Consider the following 22,491-nt stretch of genomic DNA (forward strand, 5'->3'; position numbering starts at 1 on the left):
ACTAGGAACATAACCGTGGACACATTTCTAGGAAGTATTCAGCAAGTATTTATTGAGTACCTACTATGTGGTAAACTCTGGACTAGGCCCTGGGAACAGGGCTTCTAGCACTCTCAGTCCAGCTGTGAAGATAGACAGGAAACAACATACCCCCCATGTGACAAGTGTTGCAGGCTTCATGAGAGCTGAGGACAGAGCACATGACTGGTCTGCAGGCTCAGAAAAAAAGCAGCATATACTAAGGCCTTGCTGTGGGAACCAGGTTCTGAGGAAATGTCCCAAGGCCAGTGTGGGTGTGGGTGGTGTGGCTGGTGTGGGTGGTCATTTAAGGCCTTCTAGGCTATGCTGAAAGCAATGTAAAGTCATTTAGGGTTTAAGACAGGGAAGATACTATCATGCTTGCTTTTTAAACTATGCTTCTGGCTTCTGAGAATGGAATGGCCCCTGGTGGCAAATGGTAGAAGCAGGAAGACCACTAAGGCAGAAATTCAGGCAAGATGACAGTAGCACATGAATTAGGACCTTTCAGGTAGAGATGGAAAAAATGAGAGGTAGGCTTAGAACATACAGAGGAAAAAGCACTGCAGGAGAGGAAATCAGAACCTCTCCTTGGAAAGCAAAGGAATGGGAGAGGAAGGAAATGCCTCCGCCCAGAGTGGTTATTGGAGACATCGTGGATATTACAGGAATCAAGGAGGAACAGAGGAAGGCCCTCCAAGATCTGGCAGGTCCATGCCAGCAGACAAGTGGTGGTTGTGAGGAAACTTCTAGAGACCAGCTCCTCACCCAGCTTAGCTATAAGGAGAGAAGAGCTGAAATGAACTAACTTCCAGAATGTCAGATACATCTCTACTCATTCTCCTCTTTCATAAGAAAGGCTAGATTTTTCTATTTTTTTTTTTTCTGTGCTGTGACATTTCCAGGCCTAAAATCCAAAAACAGAAGAAGGAAATGGCAAGTTTTTGATATTTGATATTACAGTTTCCCAGATACATTTAGTATAAAATTGAACAATGGTAGAAATGAATCAATATTAAATATTAAATTTCAAAAATAATATTAAAATATTAAAACTGGGGGGCACCTGGGTGGCTCAGTGGGTTGAAGTCTCTGCCTTCAGCTCAGGTCATGATCCCGGGTCCTGGGATCGAGCCCCGCATCAGGCCCTCTGCTCAGCGGGGAGCCTGCTTCCCTTCCCCTCTCTCTGCCTGTCTCTCTGCCTACTTGTGATCTCTGTCAAATAAATAAATAAAATCTTTAAAAAAAATAAAATAAAATATTAAAACTAGTTTTAGCCTAATTTTTGGAAATTGCAAAATAAGAGACTGGTAGCCTAAGTTCTTTGTTCCTTTAGCCCAAACTGCATATCAGTAAGTACCTTCTCAGAGATCAAGCTTTCCTTTGCATGCAATTGGGCATATGTGACAGCCACCCCTGCCCACACTTGAGGTGTCACTCTCTGCCTGCAGGTCACGTAGCACTGCGTTGATAGCCATAGGTCAGCAATTACCTTGGACTTTTTGTTAATAAGCTTTATAAATTACTAATCAGAGTCCTTTAAATGATTAGGAAGCTGGGCCTGGATATCCTATCATACAAATTTGTCATAAGATACTCAACTTAGTATTTTAATTTGGCAAGTGTTTTTTTTTTTTTTTTAAGTAGAGCAAGTATCATTTTGTCAATCTGTTATTCAGAGGACAACTTTGGAACATCACTTCTAATAGCAAAATGGACCAAGAACCATAAGAGTAAATAATGATAATAATATGTTTATATATCTCATAAATACTTCCAAATATCCTAGGTTGCTTTTGTGTGTGGGGGGGAGGAGGTGGTTATGGAATGAAGGTAGGTATGCAGAGAATAGAAGGTGGTTCTTGTTATTTTTCAAAACCAGTTCATCTTTTCTAATGAGTCATATCTCTGTGTCTAAGCCAAGTTCTTCCATGTCCCCACTGGCCTCAGCTTTGGGAATCCTGGGTGTGACTCATGGGTCATGATCCTGAAGACAGAGTCCTATATTTCTCCAAAAACAATTTAGGCCCCTCCGCCTGTGATGCAATGATACAACTCCATATAAATCAGGAGGTGCGTTTATGGGTTGACTAATATGTTAACACCCTGTGATCCAGAAATGGAATTGCCTAAACCTTTTTAGGCTGGGTCATATAAATTGTGTCTCAGGTAGTGTTCTGGAGTTTTCAATGTATTCCAAGATGATGTGGCACATTAGGACATGATTAGGACAACAAATGATGATTAATATGCATGACTCTGTGCAACTCTTAATAATTTTTTGTTAGAAGGAGATCAGTTCTTTTGTGTTTACTTCGGTTCTTAATTTTATGCCATCATTCTTAGAACAGCAAAACTAGAACCGCAAAAACTACTCCTAGTCCCCAGGATAGGAATAAGAAATCATAATACTGACCTTCATGACTTATAAACACAATACCATTCAGCCTTATTTGAGGAACTGAATGAATTCAATTTCTAATTATACCTTTATCCCCCAACACTTAAATTCAGCTTTGCAAAAGTCGTCGCCTATAGACTCTTTGGGTGACAACTTTTGCAAGAACCACTTTTTGCCATCTTAGTAAGTTCCACCAGAAGCCAACTATACTCAGAGGACAGATAAGATTGTTTGTAAGAAAAATAGAAACAAAATCTTTTTTTAAAAAATCAAGTTCAATTCAATGTATCTGTTATTAAAAGATATGGTTTTGAAACAAACCTAGAAGGGCAACTGTGTGTTTTACTCGAAACAACTGGTCGCTGCCTGGAGAGGAGGATTGAAGAGATACTGGTTCTGAGGAGAAATAATCACATTGACTATAATATCTGCCATAGGCTCAGAATTTATATAGGATATTATATAGGAATATTATATAGGCATAGTGGTTTTAATGCCATCTACTTGCCATCCATACCCTACTTCCTAAGCCAGAATATTAAAAATGATTTTGCTGTAAATAAGATGAAACACAATATTGAGATGACATGTTATCTGATATATTTCCATTGCCATAAGTATCTGTATCTTTCACACTCAAGAAAGCCTATCATCAAACATCAGAGAGGCTGCCCTTTCAGGTTTGTTTCAAAACCATATCTTTTAACAACAGATACACTGAATTGAACTTGATTTAAAAATTAAAAAAAAGATTTTTCACCAGTGAAGAATATCTTGACACCAGATAGGTGAGCTCTCTCCTCCTCCATGGCTTACACGTTCATCATATTCCAATGACTTTCTAATGTTTATTCTTCAGACCAGAATCTTCCCTGAGCTCTATATTTCCCATAATTTGTTAGACTTCTTCAACTCAAACATTTTGATAAACTCAAAAACAAACAAACAAACAAACAAACAACTTCTTACTCTAAAAAGATTCTCTTTGCATATTTTGTATTCCATTAATGGCATCAGTATGAAACCAGACTAGACCCTCAAAGTCATGCCTCTTTTTCTTTCCACCAAACTATAATCATCCAGTAAATCCTTGTTATTTTAAAACTTGACTTCTATCCATGCCTTAAACCTCACATCTTTTCTTCAGCTATTAGTTTTTTACAGCTACATAACAGATTACAAAAAAAAAAAAAAATTAGCAGCTTTTAAAAAAATTGTTATAACAAATATAGCTATTTGTTAATACAATTAACAATTTATGATGTCATGGTTTCCTCAGTAAGAAGTCTGGGTTAGCTGAGTCCTCTGATCAGAGTCTTGCTGGTTACTTTCTCATCTGAAGGTTCTGGGGAAATAATCTTTCAGGCTGTTGGCAGAATCTAGTTCCTTATGGCTGTAGAACTGAGTTCCCATTTCCCTGTTGGTAGTCAAGCTGGGGTCTGCTTTCAGTTCTTGGAGGCCCACATACGAAGCTCTACAGCTCTTCCATATTTCAAGCTAGCAATAGGGAAGCAGGGAAGGGTGCTTGGGTGGCTCAGTTGGTTAGGCCTCTGCCTTCAGCTCAGGTCATGATTCTGGGGTTCTGGGATCAAGTCCCATGGCAGGATTCCCTCAGCGGGAGCCTGCTTCTTTCTCTGACTGCCTCTCCCCCTGCTCATGTGTTCTCTCTCTCAAATAAATAAGCAAAATCATAAAAAACTCCCCCTGCTCATGTGCTCTCTAATAAATAAATAAAATCTTTTAAAAAATGAATCTGTCTCTCTGCAACTTGTGCCCCTTTCCCCTAGCTTTTAAAAAACAAAATAAATAAATAAATAAATAAATAAATAAAACTAGCAATGGGGAATCTCCCTCATATCAAATTCCTCTCATAGTTTGAATCTCTCTCACCAGGAAGATCCTAGTCCCTTTCCGGAAGCATCTGATTAGGTCATGCTCACTCAAGATAATCTCCTTTTCTTAAAGTTAACTCTTTGGGACCTCTTTCTGCAAAACCCCTCCATGGCAGCATGGAGGCAGGTGCTTAACAGAATATTGGGAGGAGGCTGTGTGTACCAGGACATGTGCTGAAGAGATTATGAAAGGTGTCCTGCCTTCCACATTTTCCATGGTCCACCACTTTAGCTGAGGCTCTCAGAATCTCTGCACAGATCATTACAATAACCTTCTGACTCTGCCTTGAAGTGGATTCTCCCAAAGGCAGAACTTGAGAGAATGACACAGGTCTCGGCAGTCTATTTGTAAAGTTAACTTAGGAAACACTCGTGCGGAAGTAAGGAAGTGAAATAGAAAAGGAAGAAAACCAATGCAAAGTATTTTAGCGACTAGGGCTCATTCCTGCTGAGGAGGGGGAGGAAGCTGGGGTACTTATCTTCCAATTCTCACCATTATTGCTTGACAGCTATTCCTACTTGCTTAGCAAAAGCTCTCCGAGATTTCTGCATCTTGTCTAACTAAATAAAACACAGATCTGATCCTATCATTTCACTTTTTATAACCCCTATCTGTTGACACAGTCAACAAACTGTATTTACTGTGTATCTATGACGTGCAATACACCATTATAGTCATTGTGGACTCAACACTTACATACGGAGCTTATAACTGGAGTGACCCCCCAAAAAACTACCAATTCTTTAGGATATTCAACATCTAACATGAACCTATTTTGGCACCATCTTCTCTCATCTTCTTCATTAAAATAATCCTCCATTTAGGTCACCCAAAGTTCTTTCTCAGTGTTATTAGAAAATGTTGTGCTCCTTCATACTTCCATGAACCTTGCTCAATGTAAAATGTTTTTCCTTCCAGAGAAACTCCTACAAAATATTTGATTAGAAATCTATTTCCTCTGAGCATCATCCTGACAACTTTTGCCTCAATAGAATTTACCACTGTTATTACTTATATCTTAGGGCCTACTGCATACAAGGTCCTTCTGGAATAAATGCATTCAAAAATCAGGAAAAAATGCAATAATATTATATTATATTCTTTTTGTATAAAGAACTATATCAAAATTTCTTTTTGCTTTAGACTTCCATATATGGTATTGTTACTGGTTGCAGATACTCATACATGTAGGCAGATAGAAAAACAAAGGAATAGACAAGTAGAGAGGGACAGATAAACATCTGTAAATAGACAGATACATAGATAAAATGAAAATAGTAATTTTTATATTTTGGGATTCAATACAAGAGTCCGCTGGTCAATGTGCCCTTGGGGCTAGTTTGTTCTTGTTGTTGTTTAACTCTATTGAAGTATAACTGACAAATAAAAAATGCATACAAAATGCATACAATATACTTTATTGAAGTATAACTGACAAATAAAAAATGCATACATAGGTGAACAACCTAATGTTTTAATATACATAAGCACTGTGAGATGATTACCACAATCAAGCTAATAAACATATCCATCACCTCACATAGTATTGCATGTGTAGGTATGTGTATGTGTGTGTCTGAGTGTGTGTGTGTGGTTAGAACTCTTAAAATCTGCCCTTTTGGCAAATTTCAAGTGTATAATACAGTAAACTAGAGTTGCCATGCTATACGTTAGATCTCCAGAACATAGTCATCTTGTATAACTGAAACTTTGTGCCCTTTGACCAACATCTCCACATTTCCCCCACCCCTCAACCTCTGGCAACCATGATTCTACCCTGTGCTTCTATGAGTTCAAATATTTTATCATATTTTTTATTTTTTATTTTTTTTTAGTGATCTCTACACTCAGTGTGTGGCTTGAACTCACCATCCCAAGATCAAGAGTCACATGCTCTACTTACTGAGGCATCCAGGCACCCCATACTGAACTATTTTAGATTCTACATATAAGTGGGATCATGCAGTATTTGTCCTTCTGGGACTGGCTTATTTCATTTAGCATAATGTCCTCCAGGTTCACCTATATTGTCACAAATAGCAGGATTTCCATCTTTTTTTAAAATATTTTATTTATTTGACAGAGAGAAATCACAAGTAGGCAGAGAGAGAAGAGGAAGCAGGCTCCCCACCGAGCCGAGAGTCCGACGCGGGGCTCGATCCCAGGACCCCGAGATCACAACCTGAGCCAAAGGCAGCGGCCCAACCAACTGACACCCAGGTGCGCCGATATCCATCTTTTTTAAGGCTGAATAATATTCCAATGTCTGTTCCACATTTTCCTTATTCATAATTTCTCAACAGACACTTGGTTTGTTTCCATATCCTGGCTATTGAGAATGCTGCTGCCATGAATATGGGAGTACAGCTGTCTCTCTGAGATACTGATTTCATTTCCTTTGGCTATATACCCAGAAGAAGGATTATTGGATCATATAGCACTTTTAATTTTTTGAGGAATCTGCATACTGTTTTCCATTCCAATGTACCAATTCATGTTCTCACCAACAGTAACAAACAGTTCCTTTCCTTTGCCTTTGTTCACGCTCCCCTCACCAGCCCTTGCCATCTTCTACCTTTTTAAGCATGGCCCTCCTAACCAGTGTGAGGTCAAAACTCATTGTGATTTCGACTTTTATTTCCTTGATGATTAGGGACGTTGAGCACCTTTTCATACATCTATTGGACTTCTGCATGTCTCCTTTTGAGAAATACCTATCCACTGCTTTCCCATTTTGAATCAGGTTGGGTTCCTTTGCTATTCAGTTGTTTGAGTTTCTTACATATTTTGAATATTAACGCTATCAGATACATGGTTTACAAATATTTTCTCCCATTCAGTAGTTGGCCTTTCACTCTGCTGATCGTTTTCTTTGCCCTGCAGAAGCTTTTGACTTTGATGCAATCCCACTTGTCTTTTTTTTTTTTTTTTGCCTGTGCTTTTGGGGTTCTTTCCAAAAAATCACTGCCTAGACCAACATCAAGAAGCTTTATTCCAATGTTTTCTTCTAGTCGTTTTACTGTTTCAGGTCTTAGGTTTAAATCTTTAATTCATTTTGAGTAGATTCTTGTATGTAATGTGAAATAAGGGTCCAATTTCATGTGGATATCCAGTTTTCCCAGCACCATTTACTGAAGAGACTATTCTTTCCCCATTGTGTGTTTTTAGCATCCCTGCTGGAAATTAGTTGACCATAAACGTGTGGATTATATTCTTTACTCCATACTCTGTTCCACTGGTCTCAATGTCTGTTTTTATGCCAGTACCATCCTGTTTTGAATACCATAGTTCTGTAGTATAATTTGAAGTCTGGAATTGTGATAACTCTAAGTTTTTTATTTTTCAAGATGGTGTTGGCTATTCAGGGTCTTTTATGTTTCCATACAAATTTTAGGACTTCTTGTTCTAGCTCTGGGAAAAATCATTTGAAATCAGAAAATGTGATTCCTCTAGGAGGAAAAGAGGAAAGAAGAAAGATGGAAGGGAAGGAAAAAGGGGAAAGGCAAGCAGGCAGAAAGAGAGGAAGGAAGGTAAGAGGAAAAAGAAAACAATATTTTTCATGGAAGAAAGAACAGGAGGCCTTGTCTAACAGGGCAAAAGCAGAACGGTGTAGAATCCCCAGGGCCTTTCCATCACAGACATTGAACCTCGGGCTCTAGCACTTCTCAACAATGAAACGATAGGAGAATTCAGGACCCGGGCACTGCTCCGGCATAACTGTGGACAGATTTTCCCCCATATGTTTACAGAATTCCGAAAGTACAGAAATAGCTGTTGAGCTCTAAGCAGTTTTTGTAAAACTACCCCAGCTCAGAGATGTTTTCATTCTACCCTGGGGACTCTTTGGTGAAATCTAAATAAGTGGAAATGTTCAGCTATTTTGGAGTTTTCCTTGTGCTAAATAATATTCTGTAGATTGGATTATAAGCAGGAAAAAAGTAGATATTTTCACATTCACATAAATCAAAATGGCTGAATGTTTAAAACAAACAAAAAAGTGCCTTCAGGCTAAAACCAATTACGGAAATTCTTAGCCAGAGGGATAATTTATTAGATCATTTATAATGAGCACAACATGCAAATGAAAACTGGTGTCCCTGACCTCAGCTACCACAAACACTATGATGTTTTCTATTTATAAAAATGATCACAATAAGGTTTGCAGAGGGCCCGTGGTAGGAGGATCAGGACAAGGGTCTACAAAAATCCTGCCTGATCAACCCTGACGGCAGAGACAGTTGCCTACACAGTGTGACAACTGTTGGTAACTTTTCTTTCTCTTGTGATTCTTTCTATTCAGTAACTTTACTGGTCCTTAGGGATTATTTTTTAAATTAATTAAGTCACAAAAGCAAATTGAGAACAACCCTATTCACCTAACTAGCTCCCACTCATTCTTCAGATAGCAGCTCAAACAAAATTTCCCCAGAGAAGCCTTCTCTGACAGTAAACTCCCAACAAAATCAAGCTAAGTATTATATATTATAGCCCCTAATCAGTTTCTCTCCCTTCCTTAGAATGGAATCCCCAGAAGAGTAGAAACAATGTCTATTACACTCACCATGACATCCCCATGCCTAATCCTTAGTGGATACTCAGCAAGCATTATTGAATGAATGAATGAGTGAATGAATGAATGAATGAATGAATAAAAGAAAACTATCCTTAATTTCTAAATAATATAATTGCATTGTTAGGAAGATTTTGACTGCAGATAACTCAATATGAAACTGAACTTCATAAGATGTCCAGAGGCAGACGTTTCCAGAGTAGGTTAACTGAGCAGCCCAACCACGTCAGGGCACTGAGTCTACTTCACTGTCAGTCTCTTGGTTCTCTATTCATCATCACAAGATGACTGCCACAATTATGAGCACATATCCTCACAAAAGTGGGTTTAAACCCAGTAAATGTAGAAAGAAGAGATCACGTCTCAAACATCAGCCTCTTAATACAGAAGAAAATCCTCAGAAATCTACTGAAGAGACTTCTCCCTCAGATCCCACCGGCCAGGATACATCACATGCCCTTAGCTTCCCTGCAAGGAAGACTGCGAAAACATGTGTCTGGCATTTTCCCTGTCTATACTAAGAGGAGGGCTCTGTGAGCAAAAAGAAAGGTAGACAGCATCTACTAGGTAGCAATCAAAACTCTGCCAGAGGGACTCAGGATTATATTCTCTATTCACCACTATTTTAAAAAACATATAATTAAAACACTTATACCATAAGAACATGGGAAGAACGTGTTCTGCACATAGCTTTTCCTGGTGCAAAGAGGCAGAGGAGCAGGAGAATCCAAAAATTCTTCATGAGTAATGACACCAATGTCTGATAAGTAAAGAACCCTGTCAGGGTGCCACCTGGCTGGCTGTCAGTAGAACATGCCACTCTTGATCTCGGAGTTGTTGAGTTTGAGCCCTATGTTGGGTATAGAGATTACTTAAAAATAAAATCTTAAAAAAAAAAAACCCATGACATGACCTTAAAGATTATTTTGAACTCCTATTAGGTCAGAGAAATGTACCAGAAATGTATCCTGTTTCATCTTGCCATCCATAGGCTGAGGTTGTTTAACTGATGGTTGCTGCCCATCAGTGGCTATCATGATAGCAAAATGGTTTTGTTAGATCTGGAGAACTAGTATACTATGCTTTTGTCAATTCTTTTATTCCCAGAAATGTAAGAGCTGCTTTCAAGTACCTATCAGATTAACCAAAATAGTCAATGAGCACCATTAACTAGACATTGTTCGGGGAACCAAAAGGATCACAGACTGTTTGACATTAGGTATAGCATCTGATGTATCTTTATAAGATTATTGAGATAATAATCTTTATAATAATCATATTAATTTATCATAATTTATAATAAACAATCTTTATCAAGATCATTGAGATGTCAAAAGATGCAGAGACTCAATTCATGTGATGATTGGAATATAGGCTTTTATTTAAGTGTAGATACTAGAGACATCTTCTGTCCTATTAGCTCTACTTCTAAACCTAGGGCAAAAATTCCTCAATTAGCTGCAAAGTGCTGAAATACTCCATTTCAACTTTGTTGGCAGGAATTTGACAAACCTGAGAATAGAAGCTGGCCTGAACCATTGACTAGGAGATAAAGAATGAATTTCTTCTTCAACTCAGAAAGATAGGAACATGAAGGCCCCACTTGAGGTTTTCCCAGATATGGAAGATTTGTGGCTCCACTGTTCTTTGGAATTAATCATTAAGCAGATATGGCAAATTCAACCATCAGCTGAAGCTCAGACTAGTATTGTCAGAGTGCTATAATTATCAGCTCTCCTCAGGATGCGACATCTTTACACATCATGTCTCTTGGGATCATCTGAAATTTTGAGCAGGTAAGAGGAGCAACTTCCTGGAAAATCTGCCTGGTGATTTGGTATTACAGAATTCATGGTCTATTCTGTGCCTTTTTCACAAGAAAAAATTGCCAACTGTGTTACTTAGGCTTTTTTTCCTGGCTGTATCATTACCTACTATACTTGATCTTCTCTTAAATTCATTTCCTGTACTTTGCAACCCTTGTTATTTTCAAAAATTTAAAGCTTTACTTCTCAATGAACACCCTCCCTTTTCTCCCATCCTGCAAGGCTCCATACATACATCTCCTCCCCCATTCCCAGTGATGTGGATGCTGTTCTGTGACTGTGATGGATGAGCCTCTCAGAATACTTAACACAGACAGCAGTGAAGGTTGGTTCATTCACATGTGTAAATATTAGAGATGGAAGTGTTCCTTTTGAGAGACTTTAAAAAGGTTTAATTTTGAGGACATGGCCCTTTCCCAAAGTCACTGAAAATATTTTATAAAATTGAAAAGTATTTAGGACACATTTTTAAAAAACCAGAGAAAAGTGTGAAATATGTTTCCTCATGTTGTCCAAAGGCCATATACAACAAAACTAACTGAGGATCTTGTTTCTGAAATGCAGATTCTTGGTCTTCTTAAATGTACTAAATCAAGCTCACATGGGGTGAGATTTCAAAATATGGGCTTTTGAAATTCTTTTTTTTTTTTTGTCTCCTTTTTCAAGGTGACTTTTACCCATCATTGGAGAATTGCTAGCATAAGGCTTTTCAGGTCTAATAACCTCCTTGATTCATCAATTAGTCAGAAACCAAGGAGGTGAATATGTGATCAAAAGAAGGCCAAAGAAAGTGTTCCTAGATACAAGGCTTGTCATGGCTGTCACTCTAAGTATCTTGTGCCATGGACTTCTTTGGCAAACCAGGAAGCCAGTAATACGTTCCTTCTCAGATTTGCTTTTTCCCAAAAGCATAAAATTAAATACATATGATTATGAATAAAATTAATTATATTAAAATATAATTCTATCCATGGATACCTCTGGGATCTGGGAACACCAGATTAAGAATCCCGGAAACAAGGGACAAAGGAACTCAACTACCAGAACCTTCTAAGTGGGAATGACAGATCAGATTTGGCTGGACGCTATCTGATGCTTGCAGTCTAATTTAGGAATAGTTGTAGCAGGAGACTCTAAAAATGCTTAAGAGAGAAGAGTCATTAAAGGTAAAAAGTGTTTAAGGATGGAATCCATATGAAAATGATAAAATGCATACCCTATTCTCCTCTGTCTCCCATCTCTCTCTTTACACTTTCCCTCAGCCCACACAAATGGAAAATACTTCTCTAGTCAAAAATCCATACCTTGGTCCTACATCTCCCTCTAGCTACCATGGCACCTCTCCATTTTTTTCTTAGCAAAGCATCTAGAAAAGCTGTCCACACTTTACTCCTCTCACCCATCATCCGCCTTTTGTCCCCATTTCACCATTATTGTTGCTTCTACCAAAGTCACCGACGTCTGACACTGCCGACTGCTCCCTCCACTTACAGTTCACTAATTTAACTTCCTAGTTCCTCTTTTCCTGGTTTTCTCCTGCTACAGATGCTCCTTTTAGTCTCTCCTTCATGGGCTCCTGTTTTTCCATTATCCCCAAAACGTGTCTCATCACTAGCTTTGTCCTCAATCCTCTTTCCCTCATTTTCCTTCAAATTTTATCTGTCCCTCCTCCTGATTCCCACATACTGCCTTATTTTAGGCCTCCACCTTTATTACCAATTATTTATTGCAACTATTTATTGCCTCCCTGTCTTCAGGTTCCTTTCCAATCCACTCCTACCCACTCTCAAGGAAGAGGCATTTCTCCTCCTTGGAGCTGACCTTCCCCTTGGGTTTCAAAGCATTGTTTGCCCTAGTTTTCCTTCCAAATATCATCTTGGAAGCCACTCTTATCCAGGTGAGGTATCTCCCTGTGTGTCCCTGTAGTACCCTGAAACCTAGCAATGCTCTCAAAATTGTCCCACCAATGATCTCCCCCTTCTAGACTATGGGCTCCAGGAGGGTTCACAGGACTTAGCCTGGGCCTTCTATGTCTGTCCTTCAATGACACATATTGAGGGTTTCAAAAATTCCTCATTAAATTAAGACAATTAATTATCTTAAGGAAGGAACAACAAAAAATTGATTTTTTAAATGAAAAACAAACTGGGATAACAATAAGTTCTACCACTCATTCTCTGCCTCTTTGGGCAGTAAACGCTATAAGAATGTATATGCAATGACATAAAACAGTAAAGGACATAGTAAGAAGAAAGAGGTGGGTAATCATATTTTTCCTTCAGACATGGCCAAATAAAAAATCTCTGAATCTCCTACCAGCAGATGACTGACACACTAGATTCACCTCATTCATGCACCTTTTCATTCATTCAACACCTAACTTTGAGTGGCCACTACCTGCCAGTATGTAAGGCAACAGGATTCAGTGGTAAAACAAATGTTCACAGTTCCACCCTCATGGAACAACAAGTGTAATGAGAGGCTAGATAATAAATAAATTTATGCTTTTATAAGCTGTGATAAGTAAGGAAAACCTTCCTGAAGGATCTACTGGACAAAGGAAAATGCACATTCTACTTCCAGGAAGTCTCTGAGTCCTTTAAGAATTGACCTGGCCCTTCTGTGAGTCTTAAATATTTTTTTTGTCCTCTTAACCGAAGGCCTAATCTAGAAGGAACCTAAAAAGTTTACTGTTTCTCTTCCCCCCAAACACTGGTCTTGACCCTCCAAAGAGAACACCCTCATTACATGAGGAGTGTCCCTTCTGTGAGTCTTAAATATTTCTTTTGTCCTCTTAACCGAAGGCCTAATCTAGAAGGAACCTAAAAAGTTTACTGTTTCTCTTCCCCCCAAACAATGGTCTTGACCCTCCAAAGAGAACACCCTCATTACATGAGGAGTGTCCCTTTCCTCTAAAGTCTGGAGTGAGCCTACCCTTTGTCACAGGCTGTATTCCCATTGCCTGAATCCAACATGGACTTCCACAATCAAGGCCCATCACTGTCAGCATGGTGGGAGAATAAGAGATGGTTCCTTTTAGAAAGAGATATTTACGTGGCCTAATTTTCTTTCCATTGCCTTTACTTATCCTTCTGAAAATCTTACTACCTCCTCAGGCCAACTGGACTCATTGGTTCAGCCTGATTTTCTTGAGAGCCACAGAGAGCTCCTTCTCTTTGAGATTAGCATGGTAGTGGGGGAGAAAGATATGTGCTCCCCTGAAACAAACAGTCAAGGAAACTGTGATGCTGGTTCTTGCTCTTCTCTTCTTCCTTCCCTTCATGCCTTTGGCTTCTGCCCCAAACCCCTGGAGTTAGCATATATGACACCAAGGAAAGGAGAGAAAGGGAGAAAGGAGCCGAAAGAACAAAAAAGAGAGGAAGAAAAATTCAAATAGCAGTAAAGTAGTTAGTAGAAATCATAGTTTTTCATTGGCCTTCTCATGTAAAACAATAAATTCAGACACTGAGATGGAAGGTATCACCAGCCCCTCTCCCCCGCTACCACTCAGTTGGGTAATTGTTAGTTAAGCACCTGCTATGCACCAGACAGTGTCCAATCCTGATATTGCACAAAGAACTCTTTAATTGTTCAACACATTGAGATTGTGAAGGGGTGAATGGTGTATATGCCCCATATTTCCCATCACCAGTTAAGCCAGTGGTTCTCAGCCATGCCATTTTAAGGTCACCAGGAGAGATAAAAAAAAAAAAAAAAGCAATGCCCAGGCCCCACCCTCAGAGATTCTGATTTATTGAGCTTAGGTGGTCCCAAGGCATCAGTAATTTTTTAAAAGGTGAATTTAATGAGTGGCCAGGACTGAGACCATTGGCCTAGGCAACGTGTCAGACCGTTCTGAAAGGTAATCGGTCTAGATCTTCCAAAGTCCTAGGAAGAAGCCTTTCCTTATCCAACCCACATTATAGACAACACTCTGATACTTTGCAGTAATCCCTGTCTCTCCAGCTCCTTTCCTTAAGCACTAATCTTGACTCCCAGAATCACCATATTTCAAAACTCTCCTGATACAAGGCATGGACAGTGTGCTCTGTTTAATAACGGGGTTCTACACTGGTTGCATCCCAATCAATATCTCTATCCTTCTTCTCCAAGCTCCTCCCTTCACAAGTAATGTATATCTAGGACAGGATGAAATCTCAGTTTCTGTTGGTAATCTATTTAATTACATTACTCAGCTACCAAACCTACTCCTGTAAAAAAAAAAAAAAATGTCTTAAGAGATATTTTTTTCTGAGCCAGAAAGGAGGGGACCATGACACTCCCTCCCAGTTTTAACCTGGTTTTGGAAGGAGCATTTATTTGAATGACAATGCCTTTGAAAATAATATTCCCACTTCCTTGCTGGGCCTTCCTTCTTGGCTGAGCAGGTGTTCATCAGGAAACAAAATCTCATCCTCGCTGATGGAACTGGCAGTGCCTTCTAAGTAGGCCAAAGAATTTGGAGCTTGTCTAACCAGAAATTCTTACCCACTCCCAAAAAATGCATATCCTGTTCGTCCAAAGGATAATAATTAGCACCTGCTTCCACCACTGAACTCCTGTGGGATCTGGCATGCTGCTCTTATAGTTCCTCTGGTTCTTCTTGCCACTTTTCCCTAATGAACTACATCAGTCACATGACATGCCACCTAATCTACCAGACAGGGTGTTGCAGGACTCCTTGGACCTAGGTGTGACTACCCCAGCAAAACCATTAGAGAGAGCATAAGAAAGGATGTAGCTGGAACTTGTCCAGGGACTTAATCCAATTAGCTTGACAGCCATAGATTCCTGTCCAGAAAAATTATAGCTTCATAGAATATTGAAGCTAGAGGGACCTTAAAAATTACCTCATGCAGATATGGTTTACATTTGGGGACTCACTGCCTCTGATTAGAATCTGTTGAAAGCAACGGACCTTCTTTCCAGAAGAATGTGTGTATACAGATTTTCACAAGATGTCAGGAGGCTGGAACACAAACTCTGTGGACTGGGTCCACGATCCCTTAATTGAGGAATCCTAATATAGATTAACTGTCCCCGTACCTACTCCCCCGCCCCCCCACACACACTCGTCTTATACATAAGAACACTGCAGTCCAGGGAAGCATGAGATTCTCTGAAAAAGTCACAATTTAGTGGCAGAGACACAAGCTTCAAATCCTGATACTAGTACCACTGGGCTTATCCAAGAGCACTGTTCTAACACCTCCTTGTAAGATGTTTGGGGCCTTTTTCTAAAATCACTGTCCTTGTCTGATCATTCCTATTCGTGGACTTTCCGCTATCTACAGGCTGTGTCTTACTGGCAAAATGGGCAACTATAGCCCTTGGACTGAGCAGCCTCTTTTCAGGAGTAACCACTTAACCTACTCAAAATACTTCCAAGCCTAAGCGCTGGGGGGGTTGGAGAGCTTTACCGCCATGTCTTCACTAGAGCACCACCTGGTGGAGCACAGAGATAAATCCTACCTATATAAACAGGAGATGCCCAGGAGGTAGAGTAGCACTGGTCATTTCTTTCTTATCTGGTACCAGGAGAGCAGATTTATCCAATTTTTTTTTTTTTGTATAAGTGTTCTTAATTTTTGCATAAATCACTAATTAAAACCATATTAAAAAATTAAGTCATTTCCCTTTTTTCTTTACTTCCTAGCTTTTTATATAAAGTAGATACTCTTGTCTTCCCTTTTAACAACAGATAAACTTAAGCAAGGGCAAAATTGTTTCTTTTGGGGTAATAATTGGCAACCTTATGTGGCGAATAGAAATTATCTCGTTAGTTGCTTTTTCTTAGTTATCCCATTATCTAGAGGCAGTGGGTTTCTGCTTCTATCTCTGACATCTACAGGCGACATAATCGTGGGTAAATCATTTAATTGCTCTCATCTGTGACACAAGGATAATCTGAGGCAATGACGATGGCTCGCACTAGCTGCATGACTTTGACACATCACCACTTAAACTTCCTGTGCCTCAGTTTCTTCTTTTCTAAAATAAGGAAGACCGTAATATCACTCACCTCTCTTAAGAGGATTTAACTAGATACTTTGTTCAGTTTAATGGCATTTCATGTCCAATGGCTTGATAGGGGCTTTGTAAAAAGAACTTATTTTATTTTTATTCTATTTACTTATTCATTTATTTATTTATATAAACTGAGACATATGAAGTGATTAATACATCTTCTCCAAGACATTACTGGGGAATTATACATGTCAAGCACTTAGTATATTGCCAGATTCACAATACATACTCAATAGCATTTATTAATACTCAGTGGACAAAACCTAGTAGTTAGACTATAACCTCACAGACTGCAATATCACATATGAAATTGACGTAATATTAAGACCTAGAAAAAAATCTGATGTGAGTGAGGGAAGGGAACCAAGGGAACCAAGTTCACTCACTTTCTTCATAGATGATGAAACGAGGCTCAGAATTATTAAGGGCACATGACTATGACAGGCAGTTTAGAACTAAAATCCAGGATCCAAGTTTTTAGTTCTATCTCCTAGTGGGACAATCAAATGAGAAAAAAAGGAAAACTTTTTGAGGAATTAAATGCACAGTACAAGCCTTCTTATCAAATCATTTACATGGGTCTCTCAGCTTCCAAACACTGAAAGGACCAAATTTCCAGAGCCCAAACCTCACCAGCCATCGGTTATACCTCCCCTGCCTGGAAAGTCCAGGAGCAATGCCCATCTCCACGTGTGGTCAGACCTATCTGTCCAGGACACATGGTATCGTCCCACCAGAGGGCCCGGACCTCCTCAGGCCCAGAAGCTTGACAATGCTGGGGTTAGAAAACCCCAGGGCACAAAGCCTACAGTCAGCAGGGCACAAAGCCTACAGCTGACAGGGAGAACACAGGAAGATTTTCCAGGAAGTTTAAGTGTTAGGGTCCTCATTGCAGAGGCCCCTCCAAGCCCTGGAACAGAACTCAGAAATGGTTTATATTGTCTTTTGATTTTGCAAATTTTTCAAAGGAAAGATATTAGTAATCATAATTAATAAAGACTGATAACTGTTTTCCACTCCGACTTCTGCTCTATTAAGCTTCTCTTTGTGTTAGGTGATACTGAGTGGGGGTTTTGAGGGTCTGCATAAGGGAAAGGCGAACAGGGATGTATAATTTTCATTTAGTAGGAAGTAGTTAAGCAGTTCATCGTCACTTACATAATATACAATATGTGATTGTTTTCTTCCCCAGCATAGGAACGGGCCCCTGAAATGTGTCCACTGCCAATTACTACTGTAATCTCGTCTCTTAACGAGGTACAGGATCCAGGATCCAGGTCATGTCATACCATCTGTGTGTGACACCTGACACCAGAGCTTGGGCAGTGGAGAAATAAGGCTTGAATGTAGGGAACCAGAAGACACACTGGGGATTTATGAGTGGAGGCTTCCATTCTCATGGAGAACCTGTTAATATGCAAGAATGCAAGTTCTATCAGAACATACTCTATTTCTCAACATAAACAATGATAAATGTGCCTACATAATTTTTTCTTCTTTCTTGATGAAGAACAAGTGAAACAGAATTTATCAGAATTCCTGGGTTTACTTATGCATGAGGTGACATGTTCTGGGTATTTTGTCAATAATAAAAAAATAAATTTTGATCAAGCATGCTAGGCTAAAGACTAAATCATCCTTCCATTCTTTACAAGAAAAACATTACCAAATCCATTTCTACACAAAGAGGCAGTGAGTGGAATGTACCTAACTGTATAGGAAAATGCATAAAGCAGTTGATTAAAAAAAACCTATTACTTTTTGTGATTTTATAATATTTGAGACATGTTCAGTTATTTCAAATTTGTAATTTCTGATAATTTAGTTCTTAATTAATAAATGTTTACTTCACAGCTATTTCTGTCATCATTTCTTTTTCTACTCTAACCCCTGAAGAAATGCTACTCTAACCCCTGAAGAAACCTGTATCTGTATCCTGGGCAGGGGAAAAGAGAGAGAAGGCATGAGGGGAAATGGTGGAAGGACCAAGAAAGACAGAAATAGAAAGAAAGAAGAAAAGTCGCACAAGGACAAGAGTCAATCTTGATGAGATCAGCCCGTCTGAAGATGCCTTCACCTTTGAGTAGGTCTTTTATCCACACCTCCCTTCCCCAGCAGACAAATGTCTTTTCTATGCATCCGATTTCTGATTTTTCCGAAAAAAAAAAAAAAAAAAAAAAAGGAAAGGAAGAGAGGGAGGGAAAGAGGGAGGAAGGGAGGGGACTCCGATAATGAATTCATTTTGCCAATTTGTGCTTAAATACTACTATAAGATATCAAATACTACTTTTTTTTTTTTTTAACTTTCCCAGGGTGAATACCTCAAATGCTGCCTTAGCTTAGTTAGAAAATGTCTCCATTTATGGGCAAGAGTCAATAGGATTACAAGACATCCCATGAGAAGACCTGCCACAAGAACAAGGAGATAAAGATGGCTAACAAGTAAGCCTTCAAAACTAAGGTTCTATAGAATATTAAGAAAAACAGGTAGTGGCATTATCATGCCTTGGTTTCTACTGTCTTTGGAAATGCCAACCCATCTCTCAGACATATTCTAAATAATAATTTATTTAGTGTCATTTTTTAAAAAAAAATTACACAATGTTTCCTCTTGAACTCCCTTGTGATCTTTAAGATGTTATTACTGTTGGGGAAAACAGAATGTAATTACATAATAGAAGCCTGAACCATCTACACTATGCTACTCTTACCAAGCAGAATTGTATATCTGAAAACAGGTGCATAATGAGAGGAATCTTTGCTTCAATCACAGTGACTTCACTTGGTCCCTTATCTCAACTAATTATGAAAAAAGGGAAAAGACATCTTGATTCTACGAAGTGGTCACAATCCTGGAAACATTGGCAAAGAGCCAGTAAATGATTTGTTGATCTTACACGAAAATACATATTGTCATTCTCCCAACTTCATGGCTCTGGTATTTTGGAGTACCACAAGAAAATGGCAGTTTTGAAGCTCAACACAATAGCTTGCAAAGCATTAATACTATATAGCATTCTACTGATGAGAGAGTGCAGAGTGTAAGATTTTTGGATATGAACAACCACATGATAAAGAAATATGGAAGGAGAGAAGAAATGTCATCTTCTGGCCTGGTGCCAGAAGCTGAGATAGAGGCCATACAGAGCTCTACCCACTCAGCAAAACTCAGTGTTGCTCTAAAGTTCACTGGATATGGAAGGAATGTCCCCAGCTTGATGAGGGAAAGACAGGGAAGACCTCCTCAGGGACTTCTTACTCCATGTCTGCGGTTTCTCTGGGAAGGTCAGCTTCATGCTTTACTGTCTTCCTTAGTCATGGCTTGCTTGACTGCAAGAAATAGAAACCCACTCCAACAAGCAAAGCAATGGAATAACATCCAGCAGAGAGAATTAATAAACTATGGCTGCACGCAACTACATGGTAAATTCCATAAGCACAATGTCAAGCAAAAGATTCCAGAGACTGAATGGTTCATGCTTTGGGATTGCATTTATATAACAATGCCAAACTAATCTACAGTGTGATAACTGAGAGGAAGTCATTGCAGTTGTCCAAGGAGCCTGGACAGAGTGGGAGCAACAGAGATGGAAGCAAGCTGATGGTTCTGACAGTTTCCAGAAAAGAAGTCTTGGGCCTGGAAGGCAATGCAAGAGTTGCACCTTCAGGTTTCCTTTCTGAGCAGGTAGGGGGTGTGCCCGGTAGTGCCTGATGGCCCAGGGTGAAGAGCCTTGTGTCAGCACTCCTTGCTGCTCCCTCCAGCACCTCCCCTCTCATTTATCAATCAAGTCAGGAGCTCTGACAGTGCTTTTGTTTTATGGCCCACCAAAGGCAGTGCTCTGTACTGGGGGAATGGGGACCCTCAGAGAACCTCACAATCTAGTTAGAGGAAATTGAATACTACAATAGAGCACAAATAGAAACAGAACAAGCATAATTTAATAAGCTCTCTGGAATAAGACTCAATCTGGTAGAGTTATACCATTTGAAGGAAGCTAAAGATACACACTCAGAAAGAGAGAGAGATAAATATTAGTATGGATCAAGAGTCTAGCAAGAATGTTAATTTGGAAACATTTCATAAATTTTCACAGTCAACATAAATCATTTCCAAGGACCGTAGGTGTCTCAGTTGGTTAAATGTCTGACTCTTGATTTCAGCTCAGGTCTTAATCTCAGGATCATGAGTTCAAGCCCTATATTAGGCTCCACACTGGGTGTGACGTTTACTTAAACAAACAAACAAAACATAAATCGCTTCAATAATTGTATCTGCTCTTCACACATGAAGAGGTTAGAATCAGCAAGGAAGCCAAAAAGACTCCATGAAGGTGAACAATAGAAAAGATAAAGAGATAATGGAGGAGAGGAAAGAGGCAAGAGAGGTCTACCTGTAACCGAAGTACTTCGGTAGACCATTCAGTGACTTTAAGTGAAAGGTATACCGAAAGTTTACACAATCTTTGCTAACCAATTGCATGCATGCTCTGCTACCGTCAACATCTGCACCAATGTGCCCTCCCACGTATGATGGCCATAAACACAACGCAGTATTTGTATGGGGAATAGCAGGGCAGGGGTAAGGGCTGGAGGGTAGAGTTCACAACAGATTGTTAAATTATGACTTAACATTAGATGAGAAACTGAATCGATGCTCTAGACCCAGTCCTAGGACAGACATTCTGCATCTGCATGCCTTTTAAACCCTAGCAGAAAGAAGCTGGGGCACTCAGAGTGGACTCTTCAGGAACAGTAAAGGTTTTGGGGTAACAGCAGAAATCTCAGAGCTATCAGAAAGTACAAAGCTTAAGAATAACACATTACAACTAGTAAGCTTGGCGATTTGTTTATTTGCTCTTAAATCTTTTCCCTGTCCTTCCTCTACAAACTTCACTTACTAGACTCACTTGCCAACTAACTTCTGGCTTGGTTTAGTCAAATAAAAGGCACTGGGGAGACTGGAGAGCAGGGGGAAGGTGAATCAGAGTGTTTATTCCCTTTTCTCTCAGCTTCATTGACTGTACATCCTTTCTGGTTTTTGCTCCTATCCTGAAGCCTCTGCTGTCACTTACCTCCTGTGGGAGGCTCTGATCATTTCAATTCTTCTCTTGCCTTCCTGGCCCTACTAAGACTAATAGCAGCTTCAAGTTTTTGTCTCAGTGGCCTTTGTTTGGTTTTTCAGCTCTTACAACACCACTGTAACTAGTTCTCCATATTAGCTCCTTCTACTAGAACACCCTGCATGGCATCTGTACCCATGATTGAACTATGACTGATATCATTGGAAAGCACTTCTACCATAGTATATGTGGTTATCAGGCTACTGCCCCACAAAAATTTCCCTCAGGAGTTACTGGAGAAAGGGAGACATGGAGGGTGGTTTAGAATTCCATCGTCATTGTTTTCATATTTTTAAAGGAAGTTAGAGAGTCCTGGAAGAGGCATCAGAGAGCACTGGGGAAATGACAGAAGAGCTGATGAAATGTTCAAGGAACTCTGGATTCTGTTGTCCACATCAAGAAGAGGGACAAACAACCTAAAACAAGCAACCTGTGGGGGACACTATTAGGTACCAAAAGCATATGGGTTTGTATGGTGTGTAACAGGGAAGGAATAAAGTGAACTGTGACTTGGAGCACACTAGGCAAATGTCATGACAGAAGAATGTCTCACCTGGAAGGTGAGAAGGCCTTCTCCTTGAAGTGGCTCATATGGAAAGGCTGAGAATCTGAAAGTACTGTAATAAAGCTCCCCCA

The 22,491-nt window shown here is 39.5% G+C and overlaps 1 long non-coding RNA gene across 1 annotated transcript in view; it reads right to left on the reverse strand.

The window, feature by feature from the left end:
• The window catches only part of LOC106005665, a 163,622-nt gene that overhangs the window by 71,200 nt on the left and 69,931 nt on the right, over positions 1 to 22,491 (reverse strand). The gene's annotated exons all lie outside the window — the stretch shown is intronic.

This window comes from Mustela putorius, unplaced genomic scaffold, assembly GCF_011764305.1.
Source record: "Mustela putorius furo isolate JIRA1106 unplaced genomic scaffold, ASM1176430v1.1 tig00000874_pilon_pilon_pilon, whole genome shotgun sequence".
Lineage (NCBI taxonomy): Eukaryota > Metazoa > Chordata > Mammalia > Carnivora > Mustelidae > Mustela > Mustela putorius.